The sequence below is a fragment of the Phalacrocorax carbo genome, chromosome 7 (assembly GCF_963921805.1).
Source record: "Phalacrocorax carbo chromosome 7, bPhaCar2.1, whole genome shotgun sequence".
Lineage (NCBI taxonomy): Eukaryota > Metazoa > Chordata > Aves > Suliformes > Phalacrocoracidae > Phalacrocorax > Phalacrocorax carbo.
Genome location: NC_087519.1, coordinates 49,312,165 through 49,329,437, shown reverse-complemented (window position 1 = coordinate 49,329,437; position 17,273 = coordinate 49,312,165). Strand labels below are relative to the sequence as shown.

The following is a 17,273-nucleotide window of genomic DNA, read 5'->3' as shown; positions in this document are numbered from 1 at the left end:
GAAACTCATCAAGGCATGAAGCAGTAGAAAAAGTCTGGGCTTCACCCTTTAGCTCTGACTAAAAAACTGTTTTAACTAGATTACTAATAATTATGAGTCATGACATAAGCCTAAGAGTTTAATGTCACTATTTAATCACATGTGGATTTTATCCACTAAACAACATTATGACTCAGTTTATCACTGTTTCGTTATTTATCCTGCAAGGATAAGGTTAACCTAAAAGAGCAATGAAATACAATAGATAAGTTCAGATCATTTATGCTTTTTTGGTGTCTTCCAGCTGCCACTGAAATTGCGCTTTTTTAATAACAAGAGTCCTTTACTTCAAAGACAAAACTTGTCTAAGTTCAAACTACAGTCAATATTAGCCTAAATGGATAAAGCTGCATAAATGCAGGTTAGTTAAGTATTTTAAATTAAATATATTTGGAAAAGAGACTGGAAAATGGTGAGGACAGTAATCGGATTTGTATTTGTAGAAATGAAAAAAGGCAAAAAGCATTAAACAGCATATATGTAAAGCAAATGAAGTAATTAGCTTAGCCAGGAGAATGAGAGATGATAGGTAGTGGAGTTACCTACTAAGCAACCCATTGAGACAAAACTATATTAATTCAAATTTCTAAGTATCTAGATTGCTTTCTTAAGCAGAATGGAAAATTAATTAAAAAATGAAAACAGTCATGACATTTAACTCTATTCAAAATGAAAATAAGGTGAATGAATCAGACATTCTAGGAAAAAAAGAAAATGAAAAACTTCGATACTAAACAGGCAAAAATTAAGTACAGAATTAATGTTTTTCAGCCTCTTGAGTATTTCCAGAGTGATACCTCTCATCGGAGGTCCGCATTTTGTAGCTTGTCTCGGTCTCTAGCTAATGGCTTAATCACAGAAAAACCATCTTTCTCTTTTGTTACTTTACTCTTCATTTACTGATCATCTTCAACAAGGCAGGGTTGTGAAAAAATTATCATAGAACTATAAATTTGAACATTCTGGGGAAAATTTTCAGAGTGGGAATGGTACATTTGTCTTTGAAATTAAAATTCTCCCTTCACGATAGGCCCATAAGCCCTTTTGTCTTCATTTTAACAGGGTCTCCGATTTGCTTTCTTCTGCTGTCTTAAAATACTTCATGTACTTAATGTAGTCTGTCTAAATATAGAGTCTTTTAGATAAAAGGCTGCCAGAGATACTGAAGAATGTATGGCAGGCTGTTGTTTCATATATAACCAGAGTTTTATATACTTTTATTCTTTAATATATATATGTAATTAATTATATTATAAAATATATACTTGTTATAAGATATTAAGCTTACAGTATATCCACTATTGTATTATATTTACTAAGATGTAAAATTGTAACATAATATGCATATAACATAGTATATAATACTAAACATATTATGGTATTGGACTCTCTACATGAACAGTTCCTGTGTCCAGAATTATCGTTACAGTGCTCCATCCCATATTCTGGGGAGACATGGGAGTCTTTTAATCTAATATAGACCATGTTGAAGCCAAAGAAGGCTGAGACATGATCCTCACTGTACCTATGGAAGTATCTATTTCCTTTCATCTCCTGATAATTAACATGGGCAAATGGCCTATAGACACAGTTTAAGGCACATCCCGCTCCCCTCAGCTGTTTTCCTTCTGAGGACTGGTCTGAATAGAATTCAACCACACTGAACTCTCTCTCTAGGAATGAACTGTCCCAGGTGTACCTGCTGCAGCACGGACTTACCCACAGCCACAGATGCTTCGAGGTGTACCTTCTCCAGCATGGATTTATCCTTGGGCCTCCATCCCTCCAGAGGCATACCTGCTGCGGCACAGACGTAACCACGGCCACAGGTGCTTTGCAATGTACCTGCTCTGCATGGACATATGTATGGTCCCAGATGCTCTGGGGTGTCCCACTCCCACGTGGACTCATCGCCAGGTCACAGTCCCTTTGACTCAAGGTCAGCGATGCCCTGACCATCTGCCAGCCCAGGTGCACGGCTGTTGGTGTTACCAAACGTTCCCAGGCACAGCAGAGTCAGACGATCAGCAGTGCAGCCTTACAGCAGCGAAAGCAAAAAGCAGCCACTGACGATCACTAGGCTCTAACATACAGTCAGGCAGGCAAGTCCCATGGCAAGCACAGGAGCCTGACCATTAATAGCTGAACAGCAATAACAGCTATAAATGCGATCTGGCACACTCCAACCAAACCTGTTGTTATCTCGAACCCTTTAGGCCCCACATTGGGCACCAAAAGGACTGTTGTCAGCAACTCAGCCCCACCCAGCTGCTCGCTCACTCCCCCCTCAGTGGGATGGGGGAGAGAATCAGAAGAGTAAAAGTGAGAAAACTCATGGGTTGAGATAAAGGCAGTCTAATAGGTAGAGCAAAAGCTGTGTGCACAAGCAAAGCAAAACAGGGAATTCATTCATTCCTTCCCCTGGGCAGGCAGGCGTTCAGCCATCCCCAGGATAGCAGTAACGGTGACTTGGGAAGACAAATACCATCATTTGGAACGTCCCCCCCTTCCTCCTCCTTCCCCCAGCTCTATGTGCTGAGCATGACACCCTGGGGTCAGTTTGGCCTTATCTCTGTGCAAGCCCTGCTCAACAGGAACTAAAACATCCCTGTGAGAACAACACTGTTTCCAGCACAAATCCAAAACAGAGCCCCATACCAGCTGCTGGGAAGCAAATTAACTCTGTCCCAGCCAAAACCAGCACACTGGGTTTGGAGCACTTTAATTCTAGGAAGAAGACAAAAGCTGTCTGAAGAACCAAATTGCCTGGGAAGGCTGTTATAAGTACCTTAAAAAATTCTAGAGTAGGAAAACCAAGATTAGTCACATTCTCAAGTGTATACTTTGTGAGAGGCTGGTGGGAAACACTAACGGTCTAACCCTGCTCCATTGTCCACTCTCACAACTATTCTTATAAGTCAACACATTACAGTGAGTAGGACTCTTCCGTATGAGCAAAGAAATACGTAAAGTGAGTAAGTAGGACAGAAAAGGCCCTTAGTGGCTTTGCTAAGAAACTTATTGAAAAAGTAGTTAGTGAGTAGTGTGCCAGACCCCGAACTCAAAGGTCTGGAAATACTCTTGTCATGCAGACTAAAAAAGGAATCCTGCATTTTTCACGAAACCGTAATTTATTTATAACTAAGCACAAGACTAAACTCCCTTTCCCCAAGTCTGCTTCACTGTTCAGTCATAGGTAGGTATAGAAACAGAAATTATAGGGGTAAATATTGAAACGTACCATTTAATTACTTATTAAGATACTTTATATGTTTGTAGTTAATATTGTTGTTTTAGAAGAAATAACCTACAGAAATGGACTAATGTTGCCATATGTTCTTAATGAAGCAGGTAGTGGAAATAAAAATAGTTTGGAAAAACCATACATAAGATTGCTTTTTGTTCAGAAGTTACAAATGAATGAACAGGAGCAGATACCGAAAAGATGTTTCACAGGTATGTATTTTGAGGACTTTGAGTTCAATCAGTGCGGGTGACTGCAAGTTTTGAGGTTTTTGAGGGTTTTTTTGCGTTGGACCTTGGACTAGCTCTTGATCCCAAGTCATGCCTATGAATAATCAGGGAGGAAAATGGCTCCCATCATACAAGTCACATTAGCTTAGTTTTCCTCTGGGAATAAGGAAAGCAACGATTTAAGCCTTAGTGGAAATGGCTGGGCATTACACTGTTTTTTTCAGAAAGCTGCTTCTACAGTGCATTAACCCCAGCCGAGCCACCTGAAAAAACTGAGAATGGGACCTACTAGAGAGTGTTCCTTCTCTACATATTTTGTGAGCTCTCTAGTGCTCCTCAGTGCTTTCTAGATTAAAAACCAGGAGACATATATACTGGCATGCTGCATATCAATAATAAATTGAGGGTATTTACTTCACTGTGACATGTATTTTTGTTGGATAAACTACATATGAGATGTGTGGTCAGAAACTCTCCTTGATGTCCCACCTAAAACAGTGGCACTGCACCTGATAGAAATCCTTACCTGGTAGAAAATAGTACCAGAAAAGGAGTTTTCTTCAAAATACCCTGAATACTCTTCCCTGAGGTTGTCCACATATTTAGCAACTACTCCAACCCTCCAGAAGTTTTTGTTCAGAAGGATTTCTTTTTCAGAACTTAAAAGCACAAGAATAGAGTCTATTTGTCTGAAAATAAGCCTTGTTTCCTTAGAGGTGTAGTTGGGTTTCCTAAAGAGATATTAACTCCCATTTGGTTTAATATTGATAGGTAGTTTTCTAGGAATTCAATATCTTGTTGACTGTTCAAAGATTGAGAGGAAAAAAAAAGGTAACATAGTACATCTTTTTGATCACAGGGAAACCTTCTGGGGAAGTCTGAGAAATTAAAAGCCATTGATACTATTTCTCTGTGATTAATAGGTCAGCGAAGAGCTGCAGTTTTGAGCTGCATTTCTGACCATTCAGGTAACCTTTTTCATTGAAGATGTACATTTAGCCACAGGCCGACGTTTTACTGAACATTTTCTGATGTTAGCCTGTAGACAAGCAGTTTATTTTTAAGTGACTCTGATCAACTGCACTTTAATGACAGTGACAGCTAATTCTGATCTCATTTTTGCAATTGCATTTGCATTTACATTTGCATTTGCAAGGAAATGCAATTGCATTCCTTCCAGTAACATGCCAGCAAATATATATGACTGTGGCACTTGCAAACAATCCACAATGAATAATTCACTCGGTGAGTTCAGAGTCTGTTTCACAACATGGAATCATCATGAGTAGATTATAATTTCCGTGAATGTATTCATGATTAGACTGAACTTTGGTGAGTTGTTTTCCATTGTGGATTAACTGTCAGCAATTAACTGCATGCCTGATCCTTGATATTTAGCATTTGAGGTGTGTTAATTTTTGGTGATAGGCTTTTATTGAATGCTTCTTTTTCTGCATGTCTCCAAAGGGATCAGTTGGAAGACAGCATAGAGAAAAGTTTATTAAACAAATATGGGACTTTGTGGATAAGGAAGATGTTTTTTTCAGAAGAAAATATTTCCCTCTTAACTAGAGCAGAACCAGACATCTGTTATGCAAAATAAAGAAGGTTGTTTTCTATTTGAAAGAAGGGAACATTGACCGAGCACGGAGGAGCCACCAGGGCAAATATAGAAACCTGCCGGGAACTGCAGACATGCACAGAACAGTACGCTTTTGCTGGACAGACTTAATCTCTGGCAACAAAAGATGGTGGTATCTTACTTCTGCTTATGCAAAACATTTTAAACGTGACATAAATTAACAGAAATAACTGAAATCTCTGGAAACTAAGGTAAGCAGCACTTCTATACCCATTTTTGTCTTATCAAAGCCAGTACTGCCTCCAAGTTAATCAGAATGAACTCAATCCTCACAGTAACATTTCCATGACTATTTTAGAAAAGCAATAGTGAGGTTCTGCTGTGACAATATTTACTTTATACTAGTGTGGTTATGCTTAAATCATACATCTTCCTTTACATCTCCTTCTATGGTCAAGCTTTCTTCAGTCCTAACAGAAATAGTTACTGGAGTCATTATATTATGTTTTATTTGAGGTACTAACCTTTTAAAATTGTATGCCAAAATACTTTGGTCTTATCTTTCACTCGGATTCAGCTGCATTCTCTTCAACCTATGTCCAGCTGAATTCTATCCTGATAACACAGCTTATGTTTATCAGACACTGTGAAATAAATGTTGCCTTTTAAAAGGCGTGCTGCTGTTGTCTACATCATTTCTTTTCAGTCGCTGAAGATCACATGTATTTTTTTCCTTCGCTGTGAATCACTTTATCTGGGTCGACTCTGTCATTACTTTCCTTGTGTGTGAAAAAGTCAGTAAAACTGCGGAAATATTTCAGAAACAGAAACACTGGGGAACACGAGTCCCAGTTTCTGAGGTGCCAGCTCCGTTGCAGGGCAGTCGTGATCTCTGTCGTGATCTGCTCCGTAATTTTGCTGCGTGGGTGTGTGACTTTTTTCCCCTGCGTGTTCCCTGACTCACAGAGCATTTGATAAAGTGTGGGGAGAAAGGAGAGGAGCGAGGGCGCAGACTGGCCATTAAAGCTGTACTTGTACTGCTGTGAAATGCAAGTTCTTCTGTAAGAAATACGTCCTGAGCAAAGCAGGAGGGTTAAGACCCAGCCATCCACAAAGCCCCATGCACATACACCGGACTGTGAGAGTCTTTTTGTGATAAATGTGTTGTGGGCAGCAGCAGCCAGCAGCGCTGGGGAGCCCAGAGGCAGAATGCTGTGTTTAACATCCTCTGGTAGATATATCAACTCTTTTCTTAGCTCTTTCTTACCTCATTTAAACAATTTCTATTATGGTTTATCATAGTCCAATAGCAGTATAACAGTGGGATAATGTGGAAGGGAGCGCTACCAGTATAATTTGTTTGCCTGAAGAAACTTCAAACTCCTAGAAAATAATATAATATTGTAATATAATAATAATATTTAAGGGTGTATAATAATGTATAATAATACATGATTCTGTATAAAAATTGTATAAGTATTATTTATAAATCTACTTTAAAAATATGTACTTAAAGTATTATTGCATATCTACAAATAGGAAGAAAATACAGAGGCATGTCATTAAAACTAAAAAGGCAGAAGTCTGTAAGAGTGAATCTCTATTATCCTGATTCAAGAAAAAAGTAGGATGGAATATTTATAAATTCTTTACAGACTCTAGATAACGGAGTTATTCTGCACAGAATTAGACCCAAATGGAAAAAAGTGAAATGAAACAGAAGACATTTTACTTGAATGTATGTCTGTCAAAATTCTTCCTCAAATGATTGATGAAAAATGGCTAAGCTTCTGAGTTAATCAATGCTGTAACAAAAAACAGTGTGTCGGGCACAATTTAATTTTTTATAGTACTTGATGGCTTTGCTTTAATTGCAAATTTATTACCAAAATAAACCTGAAAGGTAGATGAACTGGAAATAATCCACATATAGCAAACTAGAGGTTACGACTAAAGTACATCTAATGCACTTCTCTCTTTCTTGGGTATGTACAATACCCGTTGAAGCAATAACAATCATAGAAGAAAAATATAATCCATAAATACCTTCAGATTGTATTAGCATTATGCAGTGGATCAAACATATTCTTGAAGTAAATTCATTTTCTTCGATGGAGTTACATCATAGAGAAGTTCGGTTCAGTGTATTTAATTTCCACTGCGCGTATTGAACAGGGGAAGGGTGTTTAAGCTCATAATTGGCACACCAATGTATGGAAGAGAAGTAAATATGCTATTAATTAGGAGCTAAATATTGACACATAGCAAGATTAAATTATAGCAAAACACTAAATGTAACTTGCTTAATGCATTATTAAGTATCCAAATATTGTGTATATGGAATTGTAATTATATGCTTGGATTCTGAACTGATTATATGGCAAGAAAAAATAAGATTTTTCCAAACACTTGGGTCTGGCTTGTCTTCACCCCGACAAAAGTCAGTGACAAAAATAGAATTAACCAGCGTTGTGTTTTGTCCCACCTATTACAACTTGTCACAAGGAACAGTCACGTTGCTTCCATCAGGGTACGAGCTACTATACAAAGCTGTCACATTAACAAAATCCTCAATTTACTTTTGTGTTGTACTTCATTACAGGAGAAAGCTGTGTCACTGAGCCTCATCCAGTATGGATTTAGCGTTTGTCTTTTGATTGCTTTGTGTCAGGCATGCAATATCAAATTCTTGGCAACAACACCACAACAAATTTGGTAAGAGTAACTTTTCATAGCACTTATAGATGTTCCTCAAAATGTTAGCACGGGAGAAAAAACCTCTGGGAAAGGTAGAAAGGCAGGTTGTAATTTTTCACACAAGATTCAGACCTTTGCAAGAAGCGACATTAGAATTTGCAGCACCATAAGGACTTCAGAAATGCTCAAAAGCATTTGTAGCAGAGAAAACAGAAAGGAATATGAATTATTAGTGCATGTCATTGGTAATCCTATTTCACATCATGGTTACAGAACTCTTCCGACTTCAGAGACAGCAATCCTAACAGAATATACTGATTTCGATCCTTATCTCAGTTTGATAAGATTCATTAAAAGCTGAAAAATTAGCAGGCTGGTTGCCTTAGAACCAAGACATGTAAATAAGTTAATACCTGTGGATACAAGTGGGAGGAAGAACAGTTTTTAAATGAAAACACTTTAATATACAGAAAAACAGTTATATAGTTTTTGACATGTGGCTTGTTTTTTGTGGGTTTGTGGGGGGTTTTTGTTGTTTTTTTGGGTCCGTCCCCATTCCCACCCCCACCCCGGGAAATACTATTGAGATATTTTAAAGGATTTTTTTTTACAGGAGATAAAAGGTCTCTTGTAATTTGGCACTTGTTCAGGGTATATTTTATTACAGTAGCTGAAAAGTTATGCCATTAGGGCATAAATATGTATAGGTTGTTAGTATAATCACATTAACAGCTTAAGTTCTGCCCATGTAGCTGAAGGAACAAAAACCCTTGTGATTTAAATATGTTTTAATAGTGATAACTGTTATACTGGATATCAAAGTAATACCATGTTAAAACCTATATATATGCTATTATCATAGACACAGGTCTATGTAAATATCTGTCTTGAAATACCTTTTAATAACTACTTTAAAATACTTCCACTTACAGATGATGATTATGCATGTAAAATAAATAAGATGAAAATAATTAGGATAAATAAAATAACTTACACAACGAGGGTAGACATAAGATTATGGCTGGTCCATTAAAGTCTATGAATATCTGCCCATTGACTTCAATTAGCTTTGAATTAGGCACTTAAGCAGCAGGAAGCAAATGGAATATTCTATTTGATTATCCTGGTCAATGAGCAATGAATGCATAAAAATAACTGTCCACAGACCCCAACGGAACAGGCTTCGCTAAACTAAGCTAAAGAACAGCAACTTTTCACAATGTTATTCTTACTTATTTTTTTTCTGCCCAAAGCATTCTGGGTATTTCAGAGGTAAGGAAGAGCTAACTTCTATGTCTACGATGAATTTAGGTGCAGTTTTAAGGTGGCAGAAGGACAGGGGTCCACAAGGCACATTAATATTATTGAAAACTTATTTCAAGGGGATTTTTTTTTATGGTTTCAAATAATTTTTCACTATAAAGCCCAGAAGACGTGCTATATGCCACAAACACAACCAGCAGCCAGAGCTGAAGAACAAGGAAGACATAATGGCTTTAAGCAAACCCTGCATGGAGTCACCACCACCTTCTGCAGTGGTTAACAGAAGTGGTGGGTGACCACAGTGCTGCAGGTGAGAGGAGGCCCAAACAGAAACCAGCACAAATAATGTTTAATGGGCTGAGACAGTCAGTGTTTGGGTAATAAATGTATCAATTTACCAAATTTACTAAAAGTAGGTCAGTGGTTAATTGGGGAATTCATAGGCCTGCCAAGTCCTGCAGTCCTGCCATGAATCTCACCAGTGCCAACCACAGCCGAAGTGGTATCTCATACAGTTTCCTTGACCAGCCACTTTGCTGTGTTCAGGGTCAATGGCTGATGCCAAGAGGTTAATTCACCCAGAGGCCTCCCTGCTGTTGCCTCTAGCATCAGTGGTCGGCTGCCCCAGAACAGCCGTCTCAATAAATCAGGAGTTTTCAGGCTGACAGAGAGGATCTTCCTCTGTCCTCTGGGCTTCATTATTTCTTCTCAGGCTAATTCTTTGTTTATTTCATTGCCTCTTACCCTCTTCTGAAGTGGTTTGGTATTTATCCCTAACTTTAACAAGCAATTTGGACATCTCTGGATCTGAAAAATATGGCCAATTACTTTGTGCCAATTGCTGTAGGTCTCTAGCAGGAGGAAAAATGATTACTACAAGCAAACCATATTTTTTAGCCTTTCTTAATCCAAAGTTGATCCAAACCATACAGTTCTGGTAATGGTTTAGAGATATATGGTTTGATGCCAGCTGGAAGGAGCAATATTGGAGGACTTCTCTGTTTTACACTTCTGAATATATCAGAAATGGCAAGCACTCCCAAGGAACATTTAAAATTAAGTAAAATAGAAAAGAACTTTGGTTATCATTCACAAAAAAGAAAAATCAGTGTTATATCTAATTTCACCAAAGGGAAAGTGTACAAAACAATAATTGAAATGCAAAAGAAACATGCTTACTAAAACTGAATATATTGTACAGTATTTTGGCACAATTGCAAGGACAAATGAGACACGACCTCTTGCTACATTTAAAGTATTAATTACAGAACATTGAGAACTGGAAACTTTTAGATTATGCCTTAAAGACTGTAGTATAGGAAATTACGACATAATAAGTTTGGGAGTTTATTATTATTTCTTTTTTATTCTTATAGTAAAAGGTACCTTGAAAAAAATGAATACAGAGCCAGATGTCTGCTGAGGTAGAGGAGCTAAAACACTCTTCAAAAGCATAGAACTACAAAACTAGCAGTCTACCACTGGGAGACAATGCCAAAGAAAACAAATACAATTAGATGCTTTTGACCGTCAGTCTTAGAAATTATACAGGTAAGCACTCCCTACCCCTACTGATACCCATAATCAAGAACACTTGAGCAAGGGGAGCAAAAAGGAGTTGTTATGGGCTGTGATTAACCTGAGCATTAACAGCTGGGATTCTCCAGCTACAGAGGTTGGAGGGGTTTTGAATCTTGCTGGTTTCAGCTCTGACGGCTTGAGCAACTATGCAGAGTAAGAGAGACTATAAGCAGAGAATGTGTAGTTGAAAAAGTCTAATGTCAACTCAGAAACACAGGCCATCAGGCTGAAGAATAGTGACTAACATCCAGACCTGAACTAACACCTGTGGAATTTGAGGAATGATGGGCCAGATGGGGTAAAATATCATTGATGTATTTTACAATAACAATTTACATATTGATTAAAACCCATAATTTAGATTGCCTCAGGTTTGCTCTGAGCTGTTATACCGATACCTGGCAGCCTCTTAACTGTGGAGGGAGGAAAATTACTTGTACTGTCAATAGCTGTTTACCTATATTAAAATAATTAGCAATCAGAGTGTACTCCACTGCCTTGCACACAGGGAGTCTAATTAACTTTCTCCTTTGAATTTATACATCTACTAACAAATAAATGGAAAGCCATCCCATGTCCTCCATCGTGGGAATGTGTCTGTTTTTATTTTGGAAAGGCAAATACCAGTTCAAACATGGACATGCATTATGTCAGAGATTTGTCATTGTATCTTTCCAGCCCATCATACCATTATGCTCTGTTATTCAACACAGAGCATTATTCAACATGTTACAGAGTGACGCACTGCAGTGACAAAGTGTTAATCTCCATTAAAAATGTAAAAGACATACAGCTATTTTCATCTGGGGAAGCTGCTGCTGATTCATCTGTGGCCCTTCCCAGCTGAGGCGAAGCGGCAGCCATATCTCTCAAGCTATTACAAATTACTGGAGAACCATCCTTCAGTTCAACTTCCAGCAGCAGAAGCTGGAAAGTAAAATTGCTTTATAAAAAGATGAAGTCCAGTGCTCTTTTTTTGCTACTTAATATATTACTAAAATGGAATAGCATGACTTTCCTATTATTTGCAGATGATTGTCAGAGATTTAAGTACATTGGGTATCGTTACGATAGCGGACATTATTTTACTCTGAAAATACATCAACATGCTACATCTTTCTGCAGTGCAAGGCTTCCAACTGACTCTGTAGCAGTTTCTGCTCATCTTCTTGGGGGTTTGGGGAATCTAATGGCCTCCTGCAGAGAGCAGAGCCAGGGTTACAAATGGGCATTGAACGCCGAGAATAAGAAAATGCCACATTGGCAATACTTCTTTGGAAAATATAGAAGAAAGAGGTGCCCCTAATAATATAATTTCAACCACTCTTTTTTTTTTGAATGGCTGTAGAGACTGGACAGGGCCTGTTAACGACGTTGCATAGCGCTGCAAAGGCATCGCAGGCTGGTAGGCTTGGGAGAGTTGCAAAGAAATGTTGGTTTCATCTGCTCCCTAATGTGTTGCTTGCATTGCCTGGCACATTTTTCCTCACATGGTTACTGAAACTTTTCTGATGGCATTGAATTCCTACTCATAACCCTTAAAGATTGTGCTTTTCACTGAGAAATTTAATCCACTCTTTATATGTTAATCTTAATAATGGCAACATAAATAAAAAGGAAATAGGGAAGAGGATAATTAGAGAAAGCTCAAGGAGGATGGTCTAGGCCCTATGGCTAGACTGATAGAGTGACATTTACATGTCTTATTTGTTTCTAAGAAAGGTGCAATTTAACTTCAGAAATGCAGACTCTTCTCGTGCTTTTACATTGGACATGGCACGTTAAACGTGATGACCACAGACAGATCACAAGATCCATGCAAAGTTGGGAACTGTAGGGTAAGGCAAAAAATGTAGTGGCTAAATCCCAATGGAACAGGTAACCCGAAGGGACTTAGTCCACAAGGCAACTCATTCCCTGACACAAAAAAATACAAGACCATGAATAAATACAGAGAAAGGGAGGGTAAATATCAATCCTGGAAACAAAAAACCTCATAGAAAATAAAAATGGAAAAGCTTTTATTATCCTAATTGGGAGAGCTTATGAGAAATTATGTAAAACATTACCATGAACAATGTCTGAAAACCATATAAATTGGTAAAATTGTGTGATGGGTGACACCAATTATATTTAAGAGATACCATTTTCTTAATCAGAAATAGAAGAAACAAAGCAAAACAGTGAATTTATGTTACAGATCTGAGCTCTCAGCCATTCTCATGCAGTTATAAATAGGCTGTTTAAATAGAGTAGTTTGTGGGACATGTAATTCCAGCTGACGAGGAATTGCTGAAAAGCGAGAGGAAACCTGTCTGTGTGCTGCTTGTTAGAGTAACAGCTTGTGACTGCACTCAGAAACAATTCACCTAAAGACCCTGTCTCCTTCTGTTACAAAGAGCACAACAATGGATTTTTGACTCTGATGAGGAGTGCCATAGGTGATTACGAATAATAGTAAGCAAATATTAATCCACTGTCACAAGAAACTTAAGTGTAAGAATGAGTATGAAACGATACCTAAATTAGATGAAGCACGGTAAATACTTTTTCAAACATTAATTTAAGAAGTATGCAAAAAGAAATAAACAAAAAACCCACCCAGAGCATTCTAATTTATAAACCTTGTTCTTTAAAACCATAGAAATCCTGTATTTTACCTTATGCTTGTGGGAAGATAAAGATCATATTCTGGGCTGTGCCAACACTGAACTGAGCAAATACTCCATGACTCCATTAGCACAATGACAAGCCGGGCTAATAATTAGCCTTGGCATAATACTAGTATGGCCACATGACTTTTGGTTGTCTTGATGCATGGGTCAAGTCCTGTGAGAACACACCATACATCTAAATACAACATGTAAACACTCCCAGAGACACAGAGCACTTTGTACCATTGTTGAAGAGATTAGTGAAGGTGTAACATCCGTCAGCATCTACAGCTCATATAGGTAGGTGGATATCTATTTTTTACACCCCTTTATAGAGAAGAAATGCATGTCATTATGGATTTATAGATCTCCTAAATGTTGTCTGTGTTTACATACTGCCTAGCAATGCAGCTTGCAGGTGCTGCTGTAACATACAAATTGAATAAATAGGAGAATAATGGTATTAAGAATCAAGGACTTTTGCTTTTGACTCATATTTTAATTGTAGTTGTTCTTCTATGCAAATGCTACTGTTGGGAAGAGAGTTATGGGAAAGCCCAGAAATATCCGTGCTATTAATTTTAACTCTATATGCATTCCCAGCCATGAAAGTAATAAACAAATGCATTCTATTCATAAACTAATAAATATATATGTTCTCATACATAAATTTTTAAAACTTTCAGAAAAGTGCAGAATTTGCTGTTATTTAGAAAGACTTAGGAGAAAACACAGGAGTTTTGCCTCAGAGGCAGGGAAAGCTGAGACTGTAAACGAGGACTGATGCCCTGGCACTTGGCAAGCCGGCTGGTAGATCCTCTCTGGGGTCAGCTGTGGGACCAGGTGTGCTTCTCACTGGGGAGGCTATAAAAGTGGGTTGTGGGACACCAGTCAAGGGCTTTTGTGGAGCTGATCAAGCAGCTGCCCTGAAGTAAAGCTGAGGGATGAGGGTAAGAAAATGTTGCTGAGGAGGGCTGTTGGGGGCTGGTGTACCATGTGGATGTAGCGGTTAGAGCATCCTCTGCTCTGAGGGGTTATAACAGATGGTTAAAGGAAAGCAAGTTTTATGTGGAGAGACAGGGCTACAAGGGAAGGCACAGATTCTTCTTATGGCTCTGAAAGGCTACTAGGGAATGAAAATACAGTTTTGCCTCTGTCTTCAAGACTTCTCTTTTGTATATTTCATATTTTTTTCATATCTATGACAAAGACGGCTTCAAACTTCTGCTTGCTTTCTCTGGGGCAGTTATCGGTAGTCTGTATAGCTAAGCTGATCCCTCTATGTTACTTTACCACACCACTAATTTTCAAGGAAACAAAACACAGGAACTGACATCAAGTTTTCAATAATTTAGAGCTGACCTTATGAGGAGTAGAGATTTTTTTTAGATAAATTCAGCTGTATTATTTGGCTGAGTAATGAGCGGGCAGAGTTACGAGTGGGTATAACTTATCAGAGTTTAACCAGCACTTGATACATCCCATGACAATTTACTGGAACATATAACCTAAATTAGCACAGGGTTAACCTGTCTCTTGAAAAGAGGCTGCAGGCTGTATTGGACCCTGTTGTGCTGGGAGATGTCCCATGAGGCGTGGCAGGTTTGAATTCAAACTTGTGCATTTTATGACTCATCTGGGAGTGGGAGTAAATGTCAGCTTGTTGAATTTCTAGCCTGATATTAAGCTAGAGAACTCCTGCCCAAAACCAGGGACTTAATATAAGAGAGCCAAGGAGATCAGATACATGGGAAGAAAACGCAAAAGGACACCTTTTTTATATAAATCATTTACAACACGTTCTGAATGGGTGGCAGAAACCTGAGGAACAGTAGTGCAGAGAGTGTGGCTCAGAGACACCTAATCCGCTACGTAGTTTAAAACCATGATCCCAATACTACCCCCAAAGCCCTGTTTACAAAGGACATGACAGCAGTGAGAAAAACATTTTTCTCTTTAGAGCACCAGCCTCAGCTGCAACTCGATCTAGTGGTATTTTCTAGGTGTAACAAGATAAAAAAGGAGTTGTTCTGAGGGTATCCAGAGAAGGCAGATTTCAGAAGAAAAGAGGGTGTGAAAAATCTCTTGGAAAATGCAAAAAGAGATAAGTTGCTTCCTGTGCTTTTCTTTGTATACAAGTCTACAGAAGGGGCTGAAATCCAGATTTCTGGCACTGACTGTGCACAGCCATTGCCTGGTTATGTACCACATCCCTCTGGTCATTGAACAGAAGAAATGTTATGTTTGTGCTTCTCTGACTATATTAATTGCCAAGGACCCATGTGATCATGTATAGGAAACGTTTGGAGGAGTAAAGGAATAGATTATATGGGTCTTTCCCAACTATGCACTTTTTTTTTCCAGCTGCTGAAATCAACTTTTATTTTCCTTATGGAGAAGGCCCCTCCTGACTGTAATGACAGCAAGAGAACCAGAGGAATCTTATAAAAACACTTGGAAAGTTGCTTGCTGATTCATGTGACAACAATTGGTGTCTGAAATGGAGCTAATTAATATTCTCATTATGATAATCACATTCAACATTTCCCTTTATTTTTCCAGGCTCTTTCCTTAGCTATCTGTCTCTGAGATAAGAAAATTATTATCAGTGTATCAGCCCAGATACATTTCAGGGGAAGAATGGCAAGAATTAATTCTGGTCTATCTGAGGAGAGTACAATTAAGAAGCCTTCATGACGAGACTAAATCTCCAGACTATTGAATCAGATATCCTCAATTCAGATTGCTCTGAAAACCTAATATTCCATTCGCTTTCCAAAATGCACTTAGAAATAATCACCGCTGTAAAGGCAGAGGGGGGGAAGCCACCTCTAAATGGTCTGAGACAAAGCAGTCATTTCACAATAATAAAAGCTTGTTTACAAAGTTAAAGGTAAAATATTTTTTGCCTTTTTAAAATGTTAATTTTATTGGTACAGTGATACTGTACAGTGACGTCTTATTTTAAGATTGGTATCTTTTGGACGTTCTCTTTGACCCCTCATTTTTCACACTTATTTTCTCTGCTGGTTGGACATATGATCAACACACTGATAGCTCTGAAAGAATAATTATAATAGATGATACTGCCTGATCTTTTTTTTTTTTTTAACTGAAAACTCATTTGGGTCACATTATCCAAGCTTTGACACATTGATGGCTTGTCATGTGTTTTGTAAAGAATTCAGGGGGAAGGAAGGAAAAGCAACTTCAGATTTGATTAATGCTTTCCACAAATACAAATTAATATAACTCTGACTTCCAACTTGTCTTTGGTTCTCTAGAACACAATGAATTTTGTGTTCCCTGTCCTCTGGAGATCATGACTGTAGCTAATGAATACAGGGAATTAAAACACCTCAGGGTGGGGGGTGGGGGGTGGGTGAGGAAACAACCTACCAACCAAAATACTCCCAGCCAGAATTTTCACCTATGTCAAAGAATGGGAGTGCAACATCAAAGGACATAGTCATATCTTAGTGTCCTTTCCTTTCCTAGTCACTTCTTAACTTACCTTTGGAAAAAAATGGTCATCAAATAATTCCATCTGTGGTGCTTGGAGTGGTCTCTAGGATTTTTCAAGCACAAGTCTTCATTTCTGGAGCCAAGCTTAATAGATAACTTTAAACCTGGTGATTTAGTAGGCTTGAAATTAGCCTGGAAGCAACAGGAAGACAGTCAAGCCACAGCAGATGAGTATTTATTTATGCATTGCGTGGATTTGCTTGAAGTCTAATCCTCTGAACTGAAGACAGAGGATTTCAGTAAGACCTGTCAGATGAGGTTTTGCTGGCATGAGATACCACTAGAGATGTCTGAAAATCTGCTGAATAAAGTCCCAAACCTGATATGTACTAAAAGAAAAACAAAACAAAACCTCCATGCGTTTGCCTTAATAGACTCCACTGAGAACTCATCACTGCGCCACGGCCTTTCCCTTCTGCAAGTAGCAGCCAACTTTATGGTTCACATTTCTTGCACTG

General features: G+C 38.3%; 1 long non-coding RNA gene across 1 annotated transcript in view; it reads left to right on the top strand.

Annotated features, from left to right (window-relative positions):
- The window catches only part of LOC135314405 (uncharacterized), a 90,083-nt gene extending 82,496 nt beyond the window's left edge, over positions 1-7,587 (top strand). The window contains exons 15-18 of the long non-coding RNA XR_010373910.1: positions 1,717-1,868; positions 3,391-3,495; positions 4,373-5,346; positions 6,635-7,587. This is a non-coding gene — a long non-coding RNA (uncharacterized LOC135314405). The remainder of the gene's footprint in view (positions 1-1,716; positions 1,869-3,390; positions 3,496-4,372; positions 5,347-6,634) is intronic.
- The last annotated feature ends 9,686 nt before the right edge of the window (positions 7,588-17,273 follow it).